General features: G+C 42.6%; 1 protein-coding gene across 2 annotated transcripts in view; it reads left to right on the top strand.

Annotated features, from left to right (window-relative positions):
- Window positions 1-12,019, top strand: part of LOC126281270 (soluble guanylate cyclase 88E) — an 883,920-nt gene that overhangs the window by 513,687 nt on the left and 358,214 nt on the right. For both annotated transcript variants that reach the window (XM_049980094.1, XM_049980093.1), the window contains exon 3: window positions 7,987-8,125. The gene's annotated coding sequence lies outside the window, so the exon portion shown is untranslated. The remainder of the gene's footprint in view (window positions 1-7,986; window positions 8,126-12,019) is intronic.

Genomic DNA, 12,019 nt, shown 5'->3' with positions numbered 1-12,019 from the left:
ATCCTTGGATGCTTGGGAAGGCCCACAAATCTTAAAGTTTTAAATATGCTTGGGTAGTCAGCGACCGTTTACAAATTAAAGTTAAAGCGACTACAGCCCTCGGTGATAAAAGCTAAGGCTTTTGACCAGGTTTCGACACTTCTATGAGTGCCTTCATCAGAAATTAAATATTCAAATTGGCTTATTTTCTTTCTTCTACTGTTTGCCAGTACTTACAATTTAATATAAAATGTTTCTTTCTTGTACTGTTAGTCAGTACTTACACTTTTATGTAAAAATACTTCCCATAATTTTGTAATTACGTTATAGGCCAATTTGAATATTTCATTTCTGATTAAGGCACTCATAGAAGTGTCGAAACCTGGTGAAGTGACTTAAATTCTGAGACCGAGGCTGTAACTGTTTTAACTTTAATTTGTAAACGGTCGCTGACTACACAGCCATGTTTAAAACTTCACCTATAAGCAGGTTTATGATAGGATTCACGAACTGTGTTAATCTTTATCTACAAAAATTCAGCCTGCGTATATTTGTCCTCGCAATACTCGAAAACCAGTCGGTCAATTAACGTGAAATTTTTATACAGCATTTGATTAGAATACGCACGTGTTTTTACATAGCTGCTGGAGTCCTATATGGCGTATAATTATATATGTATAATGTGACACAATGTTTCATTCGAATACACTCGTCTTTCTCTATACCTATCTTTATATATATATATATATATATATATATATATATATATATATATATATGAGACAGGTGTTACCAAAAATCTGGAAAAGTTCTTGACTAATTTATTTCAAATTTTTGCGCAATACTCTAATAAACATCCAGACGGACAAAGAATATATATCGTAATACATATAGTATATAAATATACATGAAAAATACATAAAGCGGTAACATTATTACCAAATTTTTTACACGTTACTCTAATAAACGTTTGGACGAAAACAGGATACATTATTAAAGATATTTGCATATAAACCAAGAGAAAAACTGTTTCTCACGCAAAAATTCTTTCTCATTATACATATTTTTAAACATGAATTGTATACACAACAACGTGCTGGCTTGTTTTCTTTCCCACAGGTAATTTTTCTGCAGGTAATCTGTATTTATATAGCGTTCCAGCGTGCCTACAACTGATTCTGAATTTGCAATAACAGTGAACAAGGCTCAACGCCAAAGGATGAGAGTAGTAGCAAGAGGAGATGAGTGGGAGAAAATGGACATACATGGTGGAAAGGAGAAGACGGACAGAAACAGGGCGGAGAAAGAGATAATTGTTGGAGCGCGAAAGCGCTGTAACAAATATGTATGTAAAGGCCGCGCACAGATTCGCCGTTTTGGGGTCTTGGTGCTCGGTTCCTATTTGGGCTAGCAACATGGGGCAAAAAGTTATTGGTTTCATCCCGGACCAGTGGTCATTTGTATAGCCATTGGAGCATCTGTCTTAGTGTAGCTATGTTACAGTATATTACGCAAGGTTTGAACAACAAATCGGAGCTGCGCCCAGGTCAATTGTGCGACTATTAATTCCTTTTCAAAGGTTTTTAATTGGACTGAAATTAATGCTGATCTAATGGCATCATTTGTATGTGCAACGTCCGTGTTTTACGTGCAAAGGCAGTAACCCATATATGGACTGATCCAAGATAGATGGTTCAGAGTAGGTCCACTGGTGTTTCGGACCTAGGTCTAGGATAACTTTTAACTGTTTGAAAAAAAAAAAACTGCCTGATTTTACATGCGAAGAACTTTTTGAGGAAGTTTTTTGAAGTACGCCACTTCTGTGTTTCAGACTTGTGCGAATGGGGTCAGATTTTGTAAGTAGACAGACAAATGCATATAATTAAAGGTCGTCGTGTTGTTTTGTGAACGCTTTATACGTTGCCACGACATAGCCGTCCAAATTTTCGTATAAATGGCACCTAAACTCCGGTTTTACATGAACTGGACTTGCTGAGACGTTTCGAAGTGAAAATGAAAAATATATTCTTACGGAATTATAAGAAACGTTTGCAAAAATTTTACGCCCAACCTGAAACCGTGTTTCCTAGAAATGCGTAGCATTTTAAGCATTGCGTTTGGATATAATTTTAAAAATGTTATTACAGTTGATTCTCGTTTCGTTGTTTATACGTTAAAGATTTTATTCACCGGTGGCTTAAAATCACCGAAAAATATTTGGACGTGCAGAACAATGCATGTACCAAAGTAGAATTATGCTGAGCCCTGTACAAAATGAACTGCAGTTTGATCAAGTATTTAAATTTTTTCTATGACCACATAGAAAAGTAAACTAACCCAAAAATGACCATAAGAATTGTCAGAAGAAAGGTCACCCCATTTCTATCCAATAGAAAATGTTTTAATGAATTTTCCTCAAAAACTTGTATGCTGTTCTGTAGAAAATTTGTTTTCGGACAAAACAAGCTTAAGTTCGTCATTTCCGTGCAGGACTAAGCACTTGATAGTATTGTGCTTTGCATACACTGTTTTGCAGATTGCTACTTATTTCAGCCAATCATAATCATACTTAATTTGGAGTGGTTGATGCAATATTTTGCGCTAAAATTATTCACGTGAGTTTTTCGAACGACAGTTTCTTAATTCCCAGTTTTTAATATTGCATACTATAAATAAATAATGACAAGAATTGTAAGGTATGAGGTAATAACAAGATGTGTGCTTTTCAGTAGCTTATTATTTGTTGCATGAATCATTCATCTTGCAATTACGAGAAGTAAGCTTTAAAGTAAGTTTATCAACATAATATAAACTATTTACGTATATTATTGTCATAAACTTCACAAAATATTTTGTTCGGTATGGAATTTTTGATTGCCGTTATTTTCTTCATATATTCGCGTATACAGTCTCATGCTTATACGAATAAGATGTCTGTAACTGTTGTTGTTGTTGTTGTTGTTGTGGTCTTCAGTCCTGAGACTGGTTTGATGCAGCGCTCCATGCTACTCTATCCTGTGCAAGCCTCTTCATCTCCCAGTACCCACTGCAACCTACATCCTTCTGAATCTGCGTAGTGTAGTCATCTCTTTGTCTCCCTCTACGATTTTTACCCTCCACGCTGCCCTCCAATACTAAATTGGTGATACCTTGATGCCTGAAAACATGTCCTACCAACCGATCCCTTCTTCTGGTCAAGTTGTGCCACAAACTTCTCTTCTCCCCAATCCTATTCAATACTTCCTCATTAGTTATGTGATCTACCCATCTAATCTTCAGCATTCTTCTGTAGCACCACATTTCGAAAGCTTCTATTCTCTTCTTGTCCAAACTATTTATCGTCCACGTTTCACTTCCATATATCGTTACGCTCTATACAAATACTTTCAGAAACGACTTCCTGATACATAAATCTATATTCGATGTTAACAAATTTCTCTTATTCAGAAACGCTTTCCTTGCCATTTCCAGTCTACATTTTATATCCTCTCTACTTCGACCATCATCAGTTATTTTGCTTCACAAATAGCAAAACTCCTTTACTACTTTAAGTGTCTCATTTCCTAATCTAATTCCCTCAGCATCACCCGAGTTAACTCGACTACATTCCATTATCCTCGTTTTGCTTTTGTTGATGTTCATCTTATATCCTCCTTTCAAGACACTATCCATTCCGTTCAACTTCTCTTCCAAGTCCTTTGCTGTCTCTGACAGAATTACAATGTCATCGGCGAACCTCAAAGTTTTTATTTCTTCTCCATGGATTTTAATACCTACTCCGAACTTTGTTTCCTTCACTGCTTGCTCAATATACAGATTGAATAACATCGGAGAGAGGCTACAACCCTGTCTCACTCCCTTCCCAACCACTGCTTCCCTTTCGTGCCCCTCGACTCTTATAACTGCCATCTGGTTTCTGTACAAATTGTAAATAGCCTTTCGCTCCCTGTATTTTACCCCTGCCACCTTCAGAATTTGAAAGAGAGTATTTCAGTCTACATTGTCAAAAGCTTTCTCTAAGTCTACTAATGCGAGAAACGTAGGTTTTCCCTTCCTTAATCTAGCTTCTAAGATAAGTCGTAGGGTGTTCCAACATTTCTACGGAATCCAAACTGATCTTCCCGGAGGTCGGATTCTACTAGTTTTTCCATTCGTCTGTAAAGAATTCGCGTTAGTATTTTGCAGCTGTGACTTATTAAGCTGACAGTTCGGTAATTTTCACATCTGTCAACACCTGCTTTCTTTGGGATTGGAATTATTATATTCTTCTTGAAGTCTGAGGATATTTCACCAGATGGTAGAGTTTTGTCAGGACTGTCCCACCCAAGGCCGTCAGTAGTTCCAATAGAATATTGTCTACTCCGGGGGCCTTGTTTCGACTCAGGTCTTTCAGTGCTGCATAGCTACTAACAAGTGGAAATGTGTGAATGTGTCAAAATATTTTAAGTTAAATGTCTTTGAAGCTACCAGATAAGTCAAAAAGCTAGGTCCCTTCCTTTACATCCCTAACTCAGCCGAGGACGTATTCGCCTTTCTTGTGCTATGAAGGGGGCATTTTCGATTCTGATAGGCCGCATATCCAATTGCCACAGAGTATACCAGCCTGACCGTCGACTGAAAAGGGGGAGTGGTGGTCAGGGGTTCCATTTCATTTCATTTCATTTCATTTCATAGCAGGACTGCATTGGTTGTCATCCGTGGCACCCTTCTAGCACAATAGTACGATGACGATATTTTAGGCCATTTTTTGTTGCCCTTCATGCCACGTTATCCTGGGCTTACATTTCAGCAAGATAATGCCCGCCCGCACACGATGAGAGCTTCTACTATAATAATGTCGTGTGGCTAGGACCTCCCGTCGGGTAGACCGTTCGCCTGGTGCAAGTCTTTCGATTTGATGCCACTTCGGCGACTTCCTTCTCGATGGGGATGAAATGATGATGATTAGGACAACACAACACCCAGTCCCTGAGCGGAGAAAATCTCCGACCCAACCAGGAATTGAAACCCGGGCTCTTAAGATTGACATTCTGTCGCGCTGACCACTCAGCTACTGGGGGCGGACAGAGCTTCTACTTCTAGTCTTCGTGCCTGCCAAACCGTATCTTGATAGCAAGGTCGCCGGATATTTCCCTTATTGACAGCTCTTGTAGTAGTATGGGCAGAGCATTCCATTCAGCTCATCAATTTGACGAACCAACGAGCCATTTGGACAATTTGACACGATATCCCTCGGGAGTACATCAAACAGTTCCGTCAGTCAGTGACAAGCCGAATAACTGCTTGTGCACGGACCAGAGGTGGATCAATGCATAACTGTCTTCCTCAATTTGTGAAGAATTTTCTCGAGAATAAATCATCAAAATTTTCTGAAATTGTAAAAACTTATGTGACTGTAAGCTTTTTCAACGTAAAATATTGATGAAGATTTCTCGGGTCCCCAGCCGGGTGGTAGCGTTGATATCTCGCGACGTTTCGGGAAGTGTCATACTCGCGACGTTTCGGGAAGTGTCATACTAACCCATCTTCGCCAGAAGATGGGTAGTATGACACTTCCCGAAACTTCGCGAGATATCAACGCTACCACCCGGCTGGAGACCCGAGAAATCTTCGTCAATTGTAATAATTTGTTTGTCTGAACATGTACATCACATCTACCGATTTTCGGATAATTCCTTCGCGGTGCGTCCGTTTTTCTCGTATTAGAGTGTCATTCAAGAGCTACTGAACAGTTCACACGTGACCTCTTAGCAGCACAAAAAACGTGGCAACTAAACCAGATACACGATAGGAAACAATTCTATACACGATGTGAAACGTATCGTAAGCCAAAATGAAAGATTGAGTAAGTTGTCTAAACTATTCGGGGCCGGCCGCGGTGGTCTAGTGGTTCTAGGCGCTCAGTCCGGAACAGCGCGACTGCTACGGTCGCAGGTTCGAATCCTGCCTCGGGCATGAATGTGTGTGATGTCCTTAGGTTAGCTAGGTTTAAGTAGTTCTAAGTTCTAGGGGACTTACGACCACAGATGTTGAGTCCATAGTGCTCAGAGCCATTTTTTTAAAAACTATTCGGATTGAATGACTAAGTTCGTATTCTGTACTGAAGCTTACGTCTACGGATCTACTAAGACAAGGAACTGGCGTGCTTCTGATCGCAGAATTCACTGGAGTCTCGCTGCGTTTATCACTGAAAAATTGAATCAACTGCTCCGCGACCGCTACACCATTGACTTGTTGAAACGTTTTACCCAGAGTACCTGCCTAGCGAGGAGTGTTGTATCGTTGTCAGAACTCATGACTTCCAGTAAGCTTCAAAGACTACACCAACTAACCAAACTGCTGACAGTCGACCCTTGATACACATTACCATCATTGAATGCCTTAGGCGTAACTCCTTTGCGAAATAAGGTAATAAAATACACTACTTGCGAAATAAGGTAATAAAATACACTACTGGCCATTAAATTTGCTACACCACGAAGATGACGTGCTACAGACGCGAAATTTAACCGACAGGAAGAAGTTACTGTGATATGCAAATGATTAGCTTTTCAGAACATTCACACGCTGGCGACACCTACAACGTGCTGATATGAAGAAAGTTTCCAACCGATTTCTCATACACAAACAGCAGCTGACCGTCGTTGCCTGGTGAAGCGTTGTTGTGATGCCTCGTGTAAGGAGGAGAAATGCGTACCATCACGTTTCCGACTTTGATAAAGTTCGGATTGTAGCGTATCGCGATTGCGGTTTATCGTATCGCGACATTGCTGCTCGCGTTGGTCGAGATCCAATGACTGTTAGCAGAATATGGAATCGGTGGGTTCAGGAGGGTAATATGGAACGCCATGCAGGATCCCAACGGCCTCGTATCACTTGCAGTCGAGATGACAGGCATCTTATCCGCATGGCAGTAACGGATCGTGCAGCCACGTCTCGATCCCTGAGTCAACAGAGGGGGACGCTTGCAAGACAACAACCATGTGCACGAACAGTTCGATGACGTTTGCAGCAGCATGGACTATCAGCTCGGAAACCATGGCTGCGGGTACCCTTGACGCTGCATCATTGGTAGAAGCGCCTGCTATGGTGTACGAAACGACGAACCTGGGTGCACGAGTAGCAAAACGTCATTTTTTCGTATGAATCCAGGCTCTGTGTACAGCATCATGATGGTCACATCCGTGTTTGGCGACATCGTGGTGAACGCACATTGGAGCGTGCATTCGTCATCACCATACTGGAGTATCACCCGGCGTGATGGAATGGGGTGCCATTGGTTACATGTCTCGCTCACTTGTTCGCATTGACGGCACTTTGAACAGTGGACGTTACATTTCAGATGTGTTACGTCCCGTGGCTCTATCCTTCATTCGATCCCTACGAAACCCTACATTTCAGCAGGATAATGCACGACCGCATGTTGCAGGTGCTGTACGGGACTTTCTGGATATAAAAAATGTTCGACTGCTGCCCTGGCCAGCACATTCTCGAGATCTCTCACCAACTGAAAACGTCTGGTCAATGGTGGCCGAGCAACTGGCTCGTCACAATACGCCAGTCACTAATCTTGATGAACGATGGTATCGTGTTGAAGCTGCATGGGCAGCTGTACCTATACACGGCATCCAAGTTCTGTTTGACTCAATGCCCAGGCACATCAAGGCCGTTATTACATCCAGAGGTGGTTGTTCTGGGTACTGATTTCTCAGGAATGTATCCACCCAAATTGCGTGAAAATGCAATCACATGTGAGTTCTAGTATAATATATTTGTACAATGAATGCCCGTTTATCATCTACATTTCTTCTTGGTGTAGCAACTTTAATGGCCAGTAGTGTAATAAGAAATTAAATGTGCCCTTTAAGACGAGTTTCAGCCATCTAGATTTTCCGTAGTTCCCCAAGTCGTTCAAAAAGAAAGCTGAAGTGGTTTCTCTAAAAGAACGCAACTGACTTGCTTCCGCGCCCCTGCGCTACGTTCCACGGCCTGCCTGCTTGCTTCCAGAGCGGCCGCCATGCCGGGGCGACGCCCGCCGCCGTCGCGTCGCAGCCTTGACGCCCCCGCCGCCCCCGCCACGCCTCTCGCCCGTTGACAGCTGAAGACGCAGCCTCTCTCAGCCTCACTACAGCGCCGGACGCCCCAGGTCAGACAGCAGGAAAATGCTTCATCTCAGTCGCATCCCCCCAACAGTCGTGTATGCGTTATATTTGGTTGCCATTTGTAAATGTGTATGGCAAAGTGTAACTCTACAACGTGCTTGTATACTTAGCATAAGCTATGATATACGTCCAACTTAGTTGGCTGCGATCTTCCATTTCCATTACTTTTATCGTCAGCCGGTAGGCTTTTACTAATAGGGTTTCATCATTCCGTAATTAATATAGCTGCGATTTTTCAAGCCATAGGTCACTTTCTTGTCCTAATTAGAAGGGAGCTTATAAACTGGAGTTAAATGTAGAGACAAATTAACTAATTTTCGCTCAACCACAATTTCAGTCAAAACTAGCTGAGAGCCATATGGTCCTCCACTTCTAAGTCAAGTTCCTCCTCCATTTTTGCTTCCCTCACCCCCTCTAATCTGATCCCTTCAACCGTCCCTACGTCCATCTACTCCTTTTTCCATTCTCTGTCCATCTGCTTCTTTCCCTTCTCTCCTTCCCCCTCCACACATCTCCTCCCTGCTCTTTCTCTTCATTTCCTCTCCCATAACTCTGTCCATCTCCTCCCCTTCCCATCACCAGTCTATCTCATCTTCCCCTCCCCTCACAGTCCATCTTCTGCTCACCTTATACCTCATCGTCCCCCTCCAACCATCACCTCATCTCTGTCTATCTCCATCACCTTCTCTTTCCTTCCTCTGTCAAAATCCTCTTTTCCCCTCTCTGTATCCATTTGCTCCTCATCCCTGTCAGTCTTCTCCTCCACCAGTAAGTTCATCTCTCCTCCTCCCCCTCTCTCCATTCATATGATCCCCCACCTCCATCCATCTCCTCTTTTCCTCTATCTCTCCTCAACCCCTCAAAACCCACCACTCCCATCTGTCCATCTCTACGTCTTTCCTTTGTGCATCTGCTCCTCTCTCATCTGTCCATCTACTCCTGTCCCTTCTGTGCATCACCTCCTTCCCACTCTCTCTGTGCATCTTCCCTTCCACCCCTTTCTAAGTCAATCTCCACCTCCACTCTATTTTCTCCCACTCTCTAAGACCACTCCTTCTTCCCTCTGTCCATCACTGCGACTTTCCATTTTCTATCCATATCGTCCTGTCCATCTCCTCCTTTGCTCTCCCTCTGTTCATTTCCTCCTTCATCCTTCTGTCTCTCCATATCCTCCTCCTCCCTTTCTCTGCCTTTCTCCTCTTTCATTTCTCTGCTCATCTCCTACTGTATCCATTTTCTCCTCTTCCCTTTCCCTGTCCCTGTCCTTCTCTTCCATCATCTTCCCCCTTTCTATCTATTCCTTTCTCTGCCCATCTCCTCCTCTTATCTTTCTTCGTTCAATTCCTCGTCTCTGTCCTTCAGTCCATCTCGTCCTCTCCCTGCTCTCAGTATATTATCTCCTCTTCTCTTTCTGTTTATTTCCCCCTTCTTTCTGTCCATTTCCCCCTCCCAATTATCTGTGTCTATCTCTTCCACCACCTCTTTATCTGTCCATCTTATCCATAGTATTTCCTTCCAAATAGTAAGTTGCATGTATAGCAAGTTTGGTTTAAACGTATCCAGGGGTGCAAGAGAAGCTTTTTTCCCGTGGCTTTGCCCACAACGCACTTATCACACACATGTAAGATATCTGACACGTATTTGTACACGTAATTCATCTGTATCACTAACGAATTTGGTCCCGAAGTTTCTTTTTCATTCAGCTTAATATTTATGCCGTCATGTCTACTGAACTATCTGTTTTACAGAGATACAATTTTGTAGGTATATTCAACGGCATATGCGGATATTGTCTGTGAAATGTATCGCGAATAGATTTAATGGCAAAGGAATAAGAAATTTAAAAGCCATGCATGATGCGGCAGTTTCTCACGAATCCCAGTGTTATGACGCCGTATCTCCTGAACTACGTGTCGTGCAATTATATAATTTTGTTGGCACATGTGAATATTGTATGCAAAAAGCGTAGCGAATATGTCAACTGAAATGAGCAGAGGTAGTTAGACGGTGGAAACCTGCGCTGTATTCTCATTATCACGAGTAAACAGTCGGAATAATTACATCACGTCGCCTTCAATCTGCTGGTGGCATAATCAATCTGTTTCCGAGCTACAATAACGGAGCGACAGATTTGTGAAATGGGACTTGTAATGTGCAATCAGGGAACATTCAGCTCTCTCATAAATTCTGGACGCCAGGTGCAATATTACTTGATGAATTATCATGGGTTCCAAGTTTCTAATAACGTAGCAGGTGTGCCGTTACCCCCACTGAATTATGAGCTAATTCTATGCCTGAGCAATGTATGAGTTCTATCAATAGCTCCCTGAAGATATTTGTAGTTTGTACCCTAAAAGCCATGACACTGTTTGTTACCTACCATAATGGTGCGAAAATTAACCATTACTTATAGAGAAAACTATATAATTGTGTTTTAAATTTTGTAGTTTGTAATAAATATGTAATTGAAGAAGTCAAAACGCGACTTGATCGCACACTTCCTAAGGGAAGCTGTTTTCGCACAAGTTGTGATGAGGTGCACACTTTTTCATTGTTAATCTCCAGCTCCACACGCTTTCATAATAAAAGTGACAATTTTGTATTCAGAAAGCCGCATGTACTGATTATCTGTAGGCAGGGTATATAAAACTAGCGTACAAAAAAGCCACATAAAGGTCATAGACATGTACTGCCGTCAGTGAAATCCAGAAAGGTTTATACGTCTTGGGGGCTATTCCTCTGCACTGGCAGGCCGTGCAGCCATCACGCCCCGGGGTACGTGTGTAAAAGGTTCTCATCGAAATACATATTTTCTACGTAAACTGAAGGGAGGGGGAAAGGGGTTACTGATATCAGGTACATCGGGACATCACGTAGAATCAGCGGAGGCCGTTGAAAATGTGTGCCGGACCGGGATTCGAACATGGCATCTCCTATATGAACCACTATGCCATCCGGGACACAGCCTTATCGCAACTGCGCAGACTATCGGCACACCTCAACGCTGACCCGCATTCCCAACGAGCACCGCCTATCCGCAGTCTTCCATGTTCGCTACTCTGAGAGCCCCGCAGCAGGTCTGACGTACTTGTGCATCCGCACCGAAGAAGGTGGATCCATTATCCGTCTAGGCGAATCAGTTATGCCAATGCACACAATGCATTCCTACAGCTTCAGTCCGGAACCGCGCAGCTGGTACGGTCTCAGGTACGGATCCTGCCTCGGGCATGGATTTGTGTGCTGTCCTTCGGTTAGTTAGGTTTAAGTAGTTCTAAGTTCTAGGGGACATGACCTCAGATCTTAAGTCCCATAGTACTTGGAGCCATTTGAACCATTACAACCCCTTCGCTGACGCAAGTTGTGACCCATTGCCGAGAGAGTTCCGATTTCCAGCGTGTAAAATGGTGCCGTGCAACGTAACGATGTCGTTGCCTGAGAAACAGCGTACTGTAATCGGGTTTCTAACTGCAGAAAACGTGCCTACCAATTGAAACCCATGAAAGAATTGATGTTTTGTAGGTAGATCATTCTATTGACATCAGTAATGTGCGACGTTGTGTTGATAGTGTTCGTAATGAACGAACTGACGTTGCCAATAACAACGTGTGTGACAGAGCTTAGAGTGTTACGTAGGGACCGATGACCTCAGCAGTTTGGTCCCTTAGGAATTCACATTTTTTTTAGTGTAATAAAAACTTGAACACCTTCGAGGACTTTACTTTGACAGTGATGATGCAGTGCAAGTAGGGGTGAGGTTTCCGTCAACTGAGTCACTGCAGTGACGGTCTCAACAAATTGGACTCTCGTTGGGAGAAAAGTGTTCGCCGTCAGGTTCAATACGTTGAGAGATAAGTATGCAAAGATGGATAGCAAATATG

Source organism: Schistocerca gregaria, chromosome 7 (assembly GCF_023897955.1).
Source record: "Schistocerca gregaria isolate iqSchGreg1 chromosome 7, iqSchGreg1.2, whole genome shotgun sequence".
Lineage (NCBI taxonomy): Eukaryota > Metazoa > Arthropoda > Insecta > Orthoptera > Acrididae > Schistocerca > Schistocerca gregaria.
Note: the sequence above shows the minus strand (reverse complement) of the source record. Positions and strands in the feature narration are given on the sequence as shown.